The sequence below is a fragment of the Triticum urartu genome, chromosome 5A (assembly GCF_056163025.1).
Source record: "Triticum urartu cultivar PI428250 chromosome 5A, HENAU_Tu73, whole genome shotgun sequence".
NCBI classification, from domain to species: domain Eukaryota; kingdom Viridiplantae; phylum Streptophyta; class Magnoliopsida; order Poales; family Poaceae; genus Triticum; species Triticum urartu.
The window spans coordinates 606,884,182-606,900,740 of NC_141877.1; the positions used below are offsets into that span (position 1 = coordinate 606,884,182).

The 16,559-nt window shown below is 62.4% G+C and overlaps 1 pseudogene; it reads right to left on the bottom strand.

Moving 5' to 3' along the window:
- Nucleotides 1-15,719, bottom strand: part of LOC147973299 (uncharacterized) — a 135,671-nt pseudogene extending 119,952 nt beyond the window's left edge.
- Between the last annotated feature and the right edge of the window lie 840 nt (nucleotides 15,720-16,559).

Here is a 16,559-nt window from a genome sequence, read left to right on the forward strand (position 1 = left end):
AGATACACACTGCAAATTCACTTTGCCGCCTCCAACAACGTGGCCGAGTACGAGGCGCTCATACACGAGCTCCGGCTTGCCAAAGAACTCGGCGTTCGCCGGATCCTCTGTTATGGCGACTCGGACTTGGTGGTCCAGTAATCATCCGGCGACTGGGATGCCAAGGACGCAAATATGGCAAGCTACCGCTTCCTCGTTCAGCAGATCAGTGGGTATTTTGAAGGATGCGAGTTCCTCCACGTACCGCGAGCCGACAATGAGCCAGCTGATGCCCTGGCTCGAATAGGCTCCACTCGGCAAGCAATACCAACCAGCGTCTCTCTACAACGCCTCCTCAAGCCGTCTATCCAGCCGTCTCCAGAGTCTGATTCCATCTTCGTGCCGCCTGACCCCGATGCAGCCGGGTCCGGCTCAAAGAACCAAGCAGGTGACCCGGGGACTTCGATAGTCGGCCCGGGGACATTAGTAGGCAGCTCGGGGACTCCCGTAGTTATGCCTAACCCAGGGACCGCCACACTCGGCTCGGGGACTGCGGTAGTCGGCCCGGAGAGTGCACCAACACAACAGGCGGCGGCCGACTCCAGCACTTCACCACCTAGCCCGCCCGCCCTGGTCGCACTAGCCGTGTTGGCAATAGAAGAAGTCGCAGCTCCGTCATGGGCTCAATCCATCCTCAACTTCCTAATAAACCAAGACCTGCCGGCTGACGTAACAGAGGCAAGGCAAGTCCAACACCGAGCCGAAGCATACACAATCGTCAACAGAGAGCTCGTCAAGCGTAGTGTCACTGGAGTCCTCCAGCGATGTGTCGAGCAAGAGAAGGGCATTGCAATCCTCAGAGACATCCACCAAGGAGAATGCGGCCACCATGCGGCCTCAAGATCACTCGTTGCCAAAGCTTTCCGCCATGGTTTCTTTTGGCCGGCCGCTTTGGATGACGCCAAGGAGTTAGTTAAACATTGCAAAGGGTGCCAAGTATTCAGCTCCAAGCAACACATGCCGGCTTCTGCACTCAAGACCATTCCCCTCACTTGGCCCTTCGGCGTTTGGGGACTGGACATGGTGAGCCCATTCAAGACAGCGCGCGGCGGCATGACACATCTGCTTGTCGCTGTGGACATGTCGGAGTAAATAGCCATGGGTAGCCTAGCCGGCTTCCCCCGGCACTTCTGCAAAAATTACAAGCCAGCCCGGCTCTCAAGAACCCAAGACATGGGGCCACCTTCCCCTAGCTGGCTGCGATCAAGGCCGGCTTTCGGAAGGCGGTCCGACTTTAGCCCTCAAGAGAGGGCCGACTCCAAGAAGCCGGCTGTGAGAAGGCCGACTCCTTCGAGCCGGCTCCCCGTAAAGAAGTCAAGGCCGTACCCCCAAAGTTTGCACCCACCTAACGGCGGTGCGACGGGGCGTGGCTACAGTGGAGCCTGCCATCCCCGAATCCCGGAGCACGCCTGGCACATTGCGCCGTACGGAGTGGGCATGACCCGTCCAGCGCGGCACTGTTGCCATGTTGACTCCGGTGTCGCCCACGACGGGCCGCCAGTGCAGCCCACAGATGGTGGGCCCCTTCGGGCAGAGAGGCACCCGAAGGCGGCCACGCCTCCCCCAGCCGGCCCGAGACGGAGCCGGCCCCCACAGTCGGCTCGCCGCCTCCCTTGAAGAGGATGCCCCATTAAGGAGACAAGACACGGTAAGGCTACAGTGATCGTCCGACAGGCGGCGGTACTGTAGCCGCGCTTACCACGACGAAGCTCACGTCAGCAAGATGAAGCTACAGTGACCAAGGAGTTGGCAGCCAGCGGGACCCACCAGTCGGCGGACCCCAGCAGTCAGCGCAGAAGCCGGCGAGCGCAGTCACTGACGGCTGGGCCCCGCGCCCAGCCGGATTACCATTGTACCCCCGGGGGGTAGGCCTATATAAGCCCCCCGGAGCACCCATGCAAACGGTTCGACCCCCTGCTAGTTCTAGACACCATACAAGGAGAAGAAGCAGGCTAGCCGTGCCCTTTCTTCCTCCTCCCCCCCCAAAACAGCTCCAGGAGCGTTGTGTTGCTACTTGATTCATCGAGTGATCATGCGGAGACCCCGCAGAGCAGCAGTAGGGGTGTTATCTCCACGGAGAGCCCCGAAGCTGGGTAAGATTCGCCGGCGTGCATGTCTTCGCCACATCCCGCTTCCAGGCACCGGCGACGTCTTACTGGTTCCCACACAGATAAGCCACCCGTTGGCATATGTCGCACCTACCACCCGACATTTGGCGCCCACCGTGGGGCCAGGCGCACCGTCGTCCGGAGACCTATTCTGGACGGGAACCCTCTTCCTCCCCAGCGAGCGTAGCCAGCCCGGCACGCCCGATGGCGCTTGCCTCAACGCGCTGCAAGGCGTCACCGGCATCTGCGCGGCAAGCGGCCTCGCCAATCTCCCCGACGAGGCCTTCATCCCCGACGAGTCCGCCTCCGATGCGAGCGCTGACCACCTCGCCAACCTTCTCGGCCAGCCCCATGTCTCCAGCGAGTCCGCTGCGAACCTGGAGTCGGTTGGCTCCACCGACCCGATGCCTGTCGACTCCGACGCGGCCTCCTACGACGCCTTCCCCACCAACGTCGCGATCTACAACGACCCGCTCCCTCGAGCCGACGGCCATGATGCTATCACCGCCGAAGTGATGGTTGTCGGCCACAGTGGCCCGGCCGACGAGAGCGCCCGCGACGCCTCGCGCGCGGTGGCCCACGACTTGTCCGCTCCTCTCCCGGCCGACGCCGACGACGAAGCCCTGGAAGCACGCCGCCTCGCCCTCCTCGCAGAGGGCCAGAGGCTGGCCTCCGTAAGACGCCTCACTGAGGCCTACCGGCGTGAGGCTGACCGCGCCGCCTTCGGCACGCCGGCCCCGGGCGGGCCAAGCCGGGCCGGCCTTGTCAAGCAATGCGGCGCCGTCATCGCCGACACGCTGGGAGTCGACCGCCCGGTCTATGCCACCCCGCTCGAGAACTTGCGTGCCGCCCAGGCGGCCGTAAACGAGCTGGACGGCCTGGAGGCCGAAGACCTTCAACACATGACACGGCGCATCCAGCAGTTGATTGACGCCGCCACGCAATGGCACGAAGCCGACGCTCGCGCGGAAAGCCTTCTCCCGCGCAAAGAGCACGGCGCGACATCCCGGACGACGACTACGAGCAATACCCGCGCGCGACGCGAGAAGGAGCTGGCTACCAGCCGCAGCCGGACCCGGATCTCCATCGAGCGGGACGCGGACGGTCACCCCCGAGCCATGGAGTGGCAGGGCGACCCGCCTCCGCCTCCGCCCCGTGGAGAGAGATATCCCGCCTCACCGCCAGTGGCGCACCCGACTCTCAGCGGCCGGCTGGGCCGCCGCGAAGGAATCAGCGAGAACGACGCCCGCCATCGGCTCGACCGCCTGGCGCGATCCCAGGCATTGGAAGAAGAAGACGATGTCGGCCCGCCTTGCTTTGGCCCCCGCATCTGCGACGAGCCCTTTCCCAAAGGGTTCTCGCTCCCAAGAGACACGCCCAAGTACAACGGCTCCGTGAAGCCGGAAGACTGGTTGATCGACTACTCCACCGCAGTTAGCATAGCCAACGGCAACCGGCGAGTCACCGTGAAGTACGTGCCCCTCATGCTGCAGGGCACGGCGCGGACCTGGCTCAACAGCCTCAAGCCGCGTAGCATCAACAGCTGGCTAGACTTCACAGAAGCCTTCATCCGCAACTTCACCAGCACCTACAAGCGGGCTCCCAAGCCCAGACAGCTCTCCTTGTGCGTACAAGGCCCCGCCGAGTCCACTCGCGACTACCTCACGCGTTGGGCTGAGCTCCGCAACTCCTGTGAAGGGGTGCACGAGGTACAAGCCATAGAGTACTTCACAGCCGGATGCCGAGAAGGCACCCTCCTCAAGCACAAGCTCCTCTGCGACAAGCCGGCCACCCTCGACGAGCTTCTGGACATAGCCGACAAGTATGCCACCGCCGACTCCTCGATGAAGACCGAGCTTCGGGTAGACGCGTCCGGGAAGGTGCTCAACCCAGCGCCCAAGACGCCGGCTGGAGAGCCCGGCCGACACCCCAACACGAACGACAACAAGCACAAGGGCCCTGCGCCGCCTCCCGCTAGCCGGCAGGTGGCCACGGTCGAAGATGCGCCGCCTGAAGAACGACCGGCGCCCAAGAAGCCCAAGGGCGGCAGGCCGGCTTGGCAGCCCGCCTTCTCCTACGAGCAAACCCTCGACGCCCCTTGCAAGTTCCACAGCAGCGCGAAGCCGTCCAACCACACGACCCGGAAGTGCAACTAGCTCACCCGAATCTCTAAGGGCGAGGGGCTCTTGCCGCCTCCGCCTGCCGGCCCGCCGCCTCCGCCTCCGCCGCCTCCGGCCGCTCAGCCTGCAGTCGGAGCCGTGCACGACGAATTCCCTGACGAGCAAGCAACCTACGTCGTCTTCACCAGCCAACCCGAAGACCGGCGCAGCAAGCGCCGAGAGCACCAGGAAGTCAGCATGGTCGCTGCCAACCCCGCCGAACACATGCATTGGTCGGAAAAGCCCATCAGCTGGAGCCAGGCCGACCATCCGGAGGTGATGCCGTCTCCCGGCTCTTACGCTCTTGTCCTGGAAGCCACCCTTGCAACGGACAGACGCGCCGCCCGTTTCTCCCGTGTGTTGATAGACGGCGGGAGCAGCATCAACATCCTGTATCGTGACACCCTGGAGAAGCTGAACGTCAAGACAAAACAGCTCACGCCCACTCGGACAGTGTTCCACGGCATTGTACCCGGCCTGTCCTGCGCCCCCATTGGCAAAACCAAGATTGATGTACTTTTTGGGGACAAGGAGCATTTCTGCCGGGAAGCAATCTGGTTTGAAGTGGTAGACCTGGAGAGCCCTTACCATGCATTGCTGGGCCGACCTGCCTTGGCCAAATTCATGGCGGTCCCCCACTATGCATACCTCAAGATGAAGATACCAAGCACCAAAGGCGTCATCACCGTAGCCGGCGACTACAAGAAGTCTGCCGAGTGCGCCGCGGCCAGCAGCCGGCTGGCCGAGTCCCTTGTGATCGCCGAAGAGAAGAAGATGCTGGACCGAGTCGTGGCCATGGCCGGCAAGCAGTCGGCCGTGTCCCCCGACCCCAAGGAGCATGATCCTCAAGGGTCTTTCCAGCCGGCCAAGGAGACGAAGAAGATACCCCTTGACCCCGAGCATCCAGAGAGGTTTGCCGTCATCGGGGCAAACCTAAACAGCAAATAGGAAGGCGAGCTCGCCGATTTCCTCTGTGAGAATCGGGACATCTTCGCGTGGTCCCCCAAGGACATGCCGGGTGTCCCGAGGAAATTCGCCGAGCACAAACTACATGTTCGAGAAGACGCAAAGCCAGTCAGACAGCCCCTCCGCCGACTGTCGGAGGAGAAACGCAGGATTGTAGGGGAGGAAATAGCCCGGCTCTTGGCAGCCGGCTTTATTATGGAAGTTTTCTTTCCGGAGTGGCTCGCCAACCCGGTCCTTGTGCTGAAGAAGAATAACAAGTGGCGCATGTGCATAGACTACACAAGCCTCAACAAGGCCTGCCCCAAAGATCCTTTCGCCCTGCCAAGGATAGACCAAGTGATAGACTCCACAGCCGGATGCGAGCTATTGAGTTTTTTGGATGCTTACTCTGGATATCACCAGATAAAGCTAGACCCGGATGACCGCCTGAAGACCGCCTTCATCACGCCGTTGGAGCCTTCTGCTACCTGACTATGACATTCGGCTTGAGAAATGCCAGTGCCACCTTTCAGCGTTGCATGCAGAAGTGCCTCCTCAAGAAACTCGGCAGAAATGCCCACGTTTACGTGGACGACGTCGTGGTGAAGACGGAGAAGCGTGGCACCTTACTGGAAGACCTCAAGGAAACATTTGAGAACCTGCGCCGGTTCCAAATCAAGCTCAACCCCGAGGAATGCGTGTTCGGAGTGCCAGCCAGCCAGCTCCTAGGCTTCCTGGTCTCCGAACGCGGCATCGAATGTAACCCAGCGAAGATCAAGGCCATCGAGAGAATGGCGATCCCCACCAAGCTTCGAGACATTCAGAAGTTCACCGGGTGCTTGGCCTCCTTAAACCGCTTCATGAGCCGGCTCGGAGAGAAGGCCCTCCCCCTCTACCGCCTCATGAAGAAGAGCACTCACTTAGAGTGGAACGAACAGGCCGCCTCCCGCAGAGGGCGTGCTTCCACACACCTCGTTGCTGGAGGCACGGTCGGCCTGAGGTCGGCTGGTTGTTCCACCAGCCGGCTCGACGTCTCCGCCGTCGTCGTCTTCGTCCTCTTCGCCCTCGTCGCTAGAGGCGATCTCCTCCGCTGAGTCTTCGCCCACCGCCGGGTTCAGCCCAAACCACTCCTCCGGCTGTGTGACACCGTCATCATCGATTTCGGGTGCGAAAACGCTGATGTCGGTGCACTCGGCGATCGTTGAAGCTCGCTGGGCGATAGCCGGCCTCACCTTCTCCAGCTCCGCGTCGGCCTCCATCCGCCAAGTACGCAGCTGGTCCAGGCTCAGTCCTGGGTACCAAGCCCGAACGAATTCCAACGCCCGCCCGGCTCCGAGGCGGGCCGCTGACGCCTTCCAAGCCTCGAAGCGTCCGACTGCGACTTCCAGCCAGTCGGCAGTTCGGCTCGGGGTGCGGGGGATCGTCTCGCCAGGCCAGAGGGCAGCCAGCACTTGCGCCCCGGCACGTTGGAGCCGGCGAAGCATCCGGTGGGCCGGCTGCAGCCGCGCCTGGACAGCCAGAAGCTGCTCCTCAAGGGTCCGGTTTGCGTCCGGTGCAATGTCGGCCCCCGCTTGACGGCGCGCTTTGCAATGAGCCTCGATGGTTTGAGCAGCAAAGGCGGAGTAGCCCGGGAAGTAATCTGCAAGAAACAACAAGCGGCAGTCCAAGATAAGTTAAAAAACCCAGACGGCAAGGGACGGGGGAAGGCCGTGGAAAGCAGCTTACCGTCGATCAAGTCTTCAATCCGGTCGTAGCCTTCGTCCAGGCCTCGCCGGGTCTCAGCCCAACTTGCCGCCTCCATCTCATACTCCGCCAGCACGGCGGCTTCGCTCTCCTTCGCTGCCTGAAGGGCTGCTTTGTGGCTTTCTTCTTGGTCGGCCAGCTTCTTGGCCAGGCAATCCCGCTCCTGGGCCAAGGCGGTGCACTCGGCCTCTTTGGCATGAAGGGCGGCCTTCGCCTCGCCAAGCTCCTTCCTCAACTCGGCGTTGGCCCCTGAAGACAAAGAAGAAGAAAGATCAATAAGAAAAGAGTCGTCAAGAAAGATTCGACCCGACTGCGCGGCAGTCGGCCCGAATCTCGGGGACTACACCCAGTGGGTGCGCTGACGCACCCCCACCGGAGACAAACAAACTAAGTACTTACTTCGGCTGTCGGCCAGGTCGTCGGTCCGCCGGCTCAACTCTCGAGCCTGGGAGTCGAAGGCGGCAACACGAAGGTTGTGGTATTCCTGAAAGTGTAGAAAAAAGCAAAGTAAGATAGCCGTCGAGAAAGATCCGACCCGACTGCGCAGCAGTCAGCCCGGATCTCGGGGACTACACCCAGTGGGTGTGCTGGCGCGCCCCCACGGAAGAAATCAAGAAAGTAAAGCGGCCAAGAGCGAAGGACTCACCCGGACAGTGGTTTGCGTCGACAAAAACTCTTGGTTAAGCTGCTGCAGCAGGGCGGCTTGAGCTCGTAGCCGGCTCCGGACCCCTTGAGCCGCTGCTTCCAGCTCGCCGGTCCCCCCGCTGGGAGTCCACTCGGACACGGCAGAGCTGGCCGCCTCCAGATCTCCAGCCGGCTGGCCTGCGCCCGTGGCCCGGCGTAACTCCGGCGGAGCAGCGCCTCCTCCAGCACGCCGGCCCGTCGCCAGCTGCACCTTGAGGCCGGCCCTGCTCTCTGGCTCGCCTCCGGCCGGCTCCTCCGGCGCCGTTGATGATTGACCGCCTTGGCCCGCTCCGGTCGGCGCCGCAGGCGGCGCTCTCCCGGCCAGGGCCACGGGCTCCTCCTCCCTCTCCAACTGCGGCGGGTCTTGGATGATCTCCTCCGCCAAGGGCAACGGAGTGTCGGGGGCCACGGCTCGGAGTGGCATGGCAAGCAGCGGAGGTTGGCTGCGCGAGCTTTCCGCCTCCGTCTCTGCGAAAGCCGCCTCCCTCTGAGCCTTGGCTACTGCTTCAGCCTGCCCCTTCACCGCCTGGGCGGCCACCTTCTCCGCCGCCTCGCGCTCCTACCGCGCTTCACGGGCGTTCCGCTCTGTGGCCTCCTTAAGTTCGGCGCGGGGGTCCACACGGCGGGAGCTTGAAGAACCTCCAGCCGGCCCCACGACAGAGCCACCCGGGCCCCGCTCAAGAGAAAGCGGCGCTCTGTCCAGCAAGTGAAGGAAAGTTAAGAAGACATTCGAAGAAAAAGAACCACGATGAGACTGCGGCAAAGCAAGTAAAGACTTACGCCGAGACCGCCTCGGGCTGTTTTACGGCTTTGCGGAAGCGGGCCGCCTTCGCGGCCGCCTCTTCTCGCTTCTTCGCCACGGTGGAAGGTTTGGACTTCTTCGGCCGACTGCCGAAGAGGCCTAGAGCGGCCCGACGCTTCTGCGCGCCGCCGGCAGCCGGCGCGATGGACGAGCCCGCGCCCTGATGGTCAGCCGCCAGCTGGCGACTCGGCGCGACTTCGGCTTCAAAGTCGTCCGGCCAGTCCTCGAAGCTCGCGGTGAACTTTGAGCCTCCGGGCTCGGCGCTGTCCCCCACGACGGCGTCTTCCATGGCTGCCGCCCCCAAGTCCGGGTCGTCGACATCATCCACCGTGCGGTCGGGGGCGTACTGGCGTTCGATCCCTGCCGCCCCAGCCGGCGGCGGGAGAAGAGGGTTCTGCACAGAGAACCGGCTGGTCAGAAGCCGGCTGTCGCGAAGCCGGCTGACGACGAAAAAGAAGATAAAGAGAAAAACTTACCACGGGTGGAGGATTTGTGCGAGAATACGGCGCCTTGCCGTATTGCCAGTCCCTGCTGAGCTTGCAGTTGGCGATGTAGTTGACCATGAGTGCCACTTCCGCGTGGGGCATCTCCCATGTGCTCAGCCGGCTTGGGTCGAAGCGGCCGCTCATCTGGCACATCATATGGGGCCGGCTCTGGAGAGGAAGGATCCGGCGCTCCACGAAGGCGGCCACCAAGTCGGCCCCGCGCAAGCCTTCCGACTGAATCAGCACCCGAAGCCGGGAGATGGCGGCGTTCCCGGCCGGAGACAACGACCGGGATCGGAAGCTCCACGAGGGCTGCCTCCCAGCCGGCGGGCCGGCTACGTAAGCCGGCAGGTTGATGTAGTCCTCTTGCTCGGCGACGTTCTTCACATAGAAATAAGATCTCTGCCAGACCTTCACCGACTGGATCAGGGGGATGGGCGGGAACGGATTGTTCTCGCTCGCCCTCCTCATGGCGATGAAGGCTCCGCAGGGGGCGGGCACGCCGGCGACGACCGTGCCGAGCTTGCTCTGGAAAAAATCTCCCCAGAGCTCCAGCGTGGGGAGCAGACCTAAGAAGCCTTCACAGAGGGAGACGAAGGCCGACAGCAGCATCACCGCATTGGGCTTAAGGTGATGCGGCTGGAGGTTGTAGAATTCGAGGAAGGAACGAAGAAACCCGCTCGCTGGGAGGCCGAAGCCGCGCAGGCAGTGCGAGCGGAAGACGACCCGCTCGCCCTCCTCCGGCGCCGGCGAGATCTCCCTCTCGGGCGCCAGGCGGACCTGAACGCGGTCGGCGCCGGGCAGGCGCCGGGTCTGACGAAGGAACTCCACGTGATCCTCATGGACGTTGGAGCCGTCCCAGGAGCTTGACAAGGCCATGGGAGCGAGGTGGCGTGGAGACGCGACGGCGCTGAGACGGGAGGCTGCGGCGGCAGTGAGAGGAAGAAGACGAGAGTTAGGAGGGACGGAGTGGGAGGGAGCGCGCGAACCTCTATCGCTCTCCCTCCTCCCCCTACTTATAGGCTCACGTGACGAAGCCGAGGAGGCGCGGCGTGGGGAAGCGTGGGGGTCGATCGTGCCCACTTCCCACGTCCCGTGATTACCGACCCTTAATGGCGAGGCGAAACTGCCTTAAGAAGGCGAGCGGCCCTATGGGCCACGGGATATCCGCGCCCGGACCAAGGCTCGCGAGTGGCGGGCCCGGGCCTGCGGCGGCGTCCCATCGCGCGCGCGCGCCCGCAGGATCCTGCCGCCACGTGGCCGCAAGAGGGCCCGTGGTCAGCGTGCAGGCCCCCTCTCCTCCCGCCTACGCGGGGTTTTCTGAAGTCGGCGTACGCCCGCGAAGCCGGCTCTTCAGGATAGGAAGCTGACCAAGCTTCTCGTCCCCTTGTTCACCTCGGAGCTCGATTAGCTTCGGGGACTACTGTCGGAGTAAATAGCCATGGGTAGCCTAGTCGGCTTCCCCCGGCACTACTGCAAAAATTATGAGCCAGCCCGGCTCTCAAGAACCCAAGACATGGGGCCGCCTTCCCCTAGCCGGCTGTGATCAAGGCCGGCTTTCGGAAGGCGGTCCGACTTTAGCCCTCAAGAGAGGGCCGAATCCAAGAAGCCGGCTGTGAGAAGGCCGACTCCTTCGAGCCGGCTCCCCGTAAAGAAGTCAAGGCCGTACCCCCAAAGTTTGCACCCACCTAACGGCGGTGCGACGGGGCGTGGCTACAGTGGAGCCTGCCATCCCCGAATCCCGGAGCACGCCTGGCACATTACGCCGTACGGAGTGGGCATGACCCGTCCGGCGCGGCACTGTTGCCATGTTGACTCCGGTGTCGCCCACGACGGGCCGCCAGTGCAGCCCACAGATGGTGGGCCCCTTCGGGCAGAGAGGCACCCGAAGGCGGCCACGCCTCCCCCAGCCGGCCCGAGACGGAGCCGGCCCCCACAGTCGGCTCGCTGCCTCCCTTGAAGAGGACGCCCCATTAAGGAGACAAGACGCGGTAAGGCTACAGTGATCGTCCGACAGGCGGCGGTACTGTAGCCGCGCTTACCACGACGAAGCTCACGTCAGCAAGATGAAGCTACAGTGACCAAGGAGTTGGCAGCCAGCGGGACCCACCAGTCGGCGGACCCCAGCAGTCGGCGCAGAAGCCGGCGAGCGCAGTCACTGACGGCTGGGCCCCGCGCCCAGCCGGATTACCATTGTACCCCCGGGGGGTAGGCCTATATAAGCCCCCCGGAGCACCCATGCAAACGGTTCGACCCCCTGCTAGTTCTAGACACCATACAAGGAGAAGAAGCAGGCTAGCCGTGCCCTTTCTTCCTCCTCCCCCCCCCAAAACAGCTCCAGGAGCGTTGTGTTGCTACTTGATTCATCGAGTGATCATGCGGAGACCCCGCAGAGCAGCAGTAGGGGTGTTATCTCCACGGAGAGCCCCGAAGCTGGGTAAGATTCGCCGGCGTGCATGTCTTCGCCACATCCCGCTTCCAGGCACCGGCGACGTCTTACTGGTTCCCACACAGATAAGCCACCCGTTGGCATATGTCGCACCTACCACCCGACAGGACAAATTCACTAAATGGATTGAGGCAAAGCCGATCAAGAAGCTGAATGGCCGACCGCCGTGACATTTATCGCAGATATAATAACTCGGTACGGTGTGCCGCATAGCATCATCACCGACAATGGCACGAATTTCGCCAAGGGAGCCTTGGCACGTTGCTGCGCGATGCAGGGCATCCGGTTGGACTTAGCGTCCGTTGCCCACCCGCAGTCAAACGGCCAGGTCAAGCGAGCCAATGGCCTCATCCTTGCCGGCATCAAGCCCCGACTGGTTGTACCACTGGAGCGTTCGGCCGGCTGTTGGCTCGATGAACTGCCGGCTGTCCTCTGGAGTCTGCGCACTACCCCAAACAAGTCAACCGGCTTCACTCCTTTCTTCCTCGTGTATGGTGCTGAGGCGGTCATCCGAACCGACATCGAGTTCGACTCGCCTCGGGTAACTATGTACACGGAGGCGGAGGCCCAGGAAGCACGAGAAGACGGCGTCGACCTGCTGGAGGAGGGCCGGCTGTTAGCCCTCAGCCGGCCCGCCATCTATCAGCAGGGCCTGCGCCGCTACCACAGCCGGAAGGTTAAGCCAAGATCCTTCCAAGAGGGCGATCTTGTGCTCCGACTGATCCAGCGAACAACCGGCCAGCACAAGCTCTCGGCCCCTTGGGAGGGCCCCTTCGTCATCAGCAGAGCTTTAGGCAACGACTCCTACTACCTAATCGACGCACAGAAGCCGAAGGCACGCAAGAGAGATGATTCCGGCAAGGAGTCGGAACGACCATGGAACGCCAACCTCCTCCAAAGATTTCACAGTTGAAATGCAGTATGTATCACGCTAACTTTTGTACTAAGTATGAGACAATAGGCCCCCCGAGGAGAGCTCGGGGACTGCCATATTTTATCTATAAATGAAGAATATTATGCTTATGACCTTGTCATTACACTCACTTTTTTCGTCCGGCACCGGGTTCGACTAGTCGGCCCGGGCACTGGCCGCCTGGAGTTATATTAGAAGTCCTACCCGCGGTCAGACAAGTAGTGTGCCGGCACCCAAGCCTTCTCTTGCCAAAATTCGAAGTTCGAAGAACCGGCTGTCCGGCTGGCAAGAGTTAAAGGCAGGAAAGGACGCCCACACAAAAAACGGCTAGGGACTAACGGACCAATATAACAAAAGCCGGTTTTTCTCCCACCGCCGACCGACTACCAGAGTAGCCGGCCGGCTGGCTTCCATTCACCTCACTTCAATCTAAGAAAGCTCGAGTACTAGCCTCCCCAAAAGGGGAAGGCGGCAAAGGAAACAACCTAAGGATAAAAAGCGTACGTGAATGGAAACCAAACACGCGCACAATCATATTTACACAAAAAGACCTTCAAAAGGCCAGCATTCAACATAGTTCGAATACACGCCCAGTGGGTGGAACTGCGCAAGTTTAATAAAAATTGTTCAAAGGGTAACAAACAGGAAAAGCGAGGACGGCAGATTAAGCCAGGGGAGCGACTGGCGAGTCGGGCAGGTCGGTGGAGACGGCAGTGCCGGCTGGAGGAGTGGCCGGCTGGTGAACCTCGGCATGATCACCGCCTCCCGCAGAAGGCGCGCTTGCACACGCCTCATTGCTGGAGGCGCGGTCAGGCTGAGGCTGGCTGACCGCTTCACCGGTCCGCTCAACATCTTCGCTTTCCTCTCCTTCGTCGTCTTCGCCTTCATCACTGGAGGCGACCTCCTCTGCCGAGTCCTCACCCGCCGCCGGGTCCAGCCCGAACCACTCCTCTAGCTGGGCAACACCGTCGTCATTTATTTCAGGAGCAAAGACACTGATGTCAGTGCATTCGGCGATCGCCGAGGCACGCTGAGCGATAGCCGGCCGCACCTCCTCCAGCTCCTCGTTGGCCTCCAGCCGCCAGGTGCGCAGCTGGTCTAGGTTCAGCCCCGGATACCAAGCTCGGACGAACTCCAGCGCCCGCCCAGCCCCAAGCCGGGCCGCCGCTGCCTTCCAGGCCTCGAAGCGGCCAACCGCAACCTCCAGCCAGTCGGCAGTCCGACTCGGGGTGCGGGGAATTGTCTCGCCTGGCCAGAGAGCGGCCAGCACCTGCGCCCCGGCGCGCTGGAGGCGGCGTAGCATACGGTGAGCCGGCTGCAGTCGGGCTTGGACCGCCAAGAGTTGCTCCTCAAGCGTCCGGCTCACATCCGGCGCGATTTCAGCCCCCGCCTGTCGGCGCGCCTCGCGATGGGCCTTGATGGTTTGGGTGGCGAAGACGGAATAGCCGGGAAAGTAGTCTACGCAGAGAACAAAAAGCAGCACAAGTCAGAACACAAATCAGGGGGCAAGGGGCAAGCAAGGAGTGAGGAAGGCGGCTTACCATCGATCAAATCCTCAATGCGGCCGAAGCCTTCGGTCAGCGCTTGCCTTGTCTCAGCCCAGCCCGCCGCTTCAGTCTCGAACTCGGCCTTCAGGGCGTCCTCGCTGTCCTGCGCCTTCTTCAGGGCCGCCTTATGGCTCTCCTCCTGGTCGGCCAACTTCTTGGCCAGGCGGTCACGCTCCAGGACCAATGTGTTGTATTCAGCTTCCTTGGTGCGAAGGGCGGCCTGCGCCCCGCTGAGTTGCCCCCTCAAGTCGGCATTGGCTCCTGCAAGCATGAAGACAAAGGAAAATCAATAAGGAAGAAGTCGTCAAGGAAGATCCGACCCGACTGCTCAGCAGTCGGCCCAAATCTCGGGGACTACACCCAGTGGGTGCACTGACGCGCCCCCACAGGAGATGAACGAAACAAAGCACGCACTCCGGCTGCTGGTCAGGTCTTCGGTTCTCCAGCCCAGCTCCTGAGCCTGGGAGTTGAAGGCAGCAGCACGAAGGTTATGATACTCCTGGAAGATCTGACAGGAGGCGAGAATAAGATAGTTGTCAGGACCTAGTAAGTTCCAAGCCGCCTGCGCAGCAGCCGACTCGGAACTCGGGGACTACACCCAGTGGGTGCGCTGACGCGCCCCCACGGAAGAAATCAAAAGAGCAAAACAACCAAGGTCAGAAGACTCACCCGAATGACGGCCCGCGTCGCCAGGAACTCTTGGGTGTATTGCTGCAGCGAGGCGGCTTGGGCTTGAAGCCGGTTCCGGACCTCCTGGGCCGCCGCATTCAGCTCACCCGTCCCCCCGCTGGGAGTCCACTCGGACGTGCTGACGCTGGCCGCCTCCAGGGCCTCCCCTGTCTGGCTGGCACCCGCAGCTCGATGCGGTTCCGGCGCGGAGGTGCCTCCCCCTGCGCGCCGGTGCAATGTCAGCTGCACCTCGAGGCCGGCTCCTGCTTCCGGCTCGCCCCCGGCCGGCTGCTTTGGCGCCGCGGCTGATTGGCCGCTTTGGCCTGCTCCAGTCGGTGCCGTCTGCGGCGCCCCCTCCACGGAGACCACGTGGTCCTCCCTCCTCTCCATCACCAGCGGGTCTTGGTCGACCTCCTCCGACGGGGGCACGGGGATGTCGAGGGCCACGGCGTGGAGGGGAACGACGAGCTGCGGAGGCTGGTTGCGCGAGGGCTCCGCCTCCATCTCTGCGGCTGCCGCCTCCGCCCGGGCCTTGGCCGCCGCATCAGCCTGCTCCTTCGCCGCCTGGGCGGTCCTTCGCTCTGCCGCCTCCCGCTCCTCCCGCGCCTCTCGTGCGTTCCGCTCCGTGGCCTCCCTAAGGTCGGCATGGGATCCACGCGACGGGAGCCTGAGGACCCTCCAGTCGGCCCGACTACGGAGCCGCCAGCACCTCGCTCAAGGGAAAGTGGTGCCCTGTCCGGCAAGCAAAGAAAGGTTTAGAGGGGCTTCAATCGAAATGGACAACAAAATATATATATAATATACAAGACGTTCGACGACTTACGTCGAGATCGCCTGCGGTTGTTTCACCGCCTTGCGGAAGCGGGCCGCCTTCGCGGCCGCCTCATCCTGCTTGGTCGCCGCCGTGGAAACCTTGGAGTTCTTCGGCCGACTGCCAAAGAAGGTCGACGCGGCCCGGCGCTTCTGCCCGCCGCCACGGGCAGCCGGCGCGGCAGACGAGCCCGCGCCATGATGATCAGGCGCCGGCTGGCGGTGCGGGACGGCTTCAACCTCGTCGTCGTCTGGCCAGTCCTCGAAGCCGGCTCCAGGCCCCGCGCCTCCCGCCTCGTCGCCTTCCCCCACGATGGCGTCTTCCATGGCGGCCGCTCCTAGGTCCAGATCATCGGCGTCGTCCATCGTGCGGTCGGGGAGGAGCTGGCGCTCTAACCCTGTGGCCTCGGCCGTCGGCGGAAGAAGAGGGTTCTGCTAAGGGCAAACCAACTGATCAGAGGTCGGCTATCATGAGGCCGGCTACAAAAGGAAGAAAAAGAAGAAAAACTTACGGCAGGCGGAGGGTTGGCGCGGGAATACGGCCCCTTGCCGTATCGCCAATCCTCGGTGAGCTTGCAGTTGGAGATGTAGTTCACCATGTAAGACACCCCTGCATGAGGCATCTCCCTGGTGCTCAGCCGGCACGGATCGAAGCGGCCGCTCATCTGGCAAATCATGTGAGGCCGGCCTTGGAGCGGAAGTACTCGGCGCTCCACGAAGGCGGCCACCAAGTCGGCTCCGGTCAGGCCCTCCGACTGGATCATCACCCGAAGCCGGGAGACGGCTGCGTTCCCGGCCTGAGACAGCGACCTGGCCCGGTAGCTCCATGAAGGTTGCCTCCCAGCCGGCGGGCCAGCTATGTAAGCCGGCAGGTTGACATAGTCGCCTTGCTGGGCGACGTTCTTCATGTAAAAGTAGGACTTCTGCCAGAGCTTCACCGACTGGGTTAGCGGGATGGACAGGAACGGATTGTTCTCGCCCGTTCGCCTCATGGCAATGAAGGCTCCGCAGGGGGAGGGCACGCCCGCGACGACGGTGCCGAGCTTGCTCTGGAAGAATTCCCCCCAGAGCTTTAGAGTGGAGAGAACCTGTAGGACCTTGAAGTAGATGTGTCTAGAGGGGGGGTGATTAGACACTTAATACTAAAGTTGCAATTTTTAAGCTTTTTCGGTTTAAGTGGAGTTTAGGCATAATTTCAACATTCAC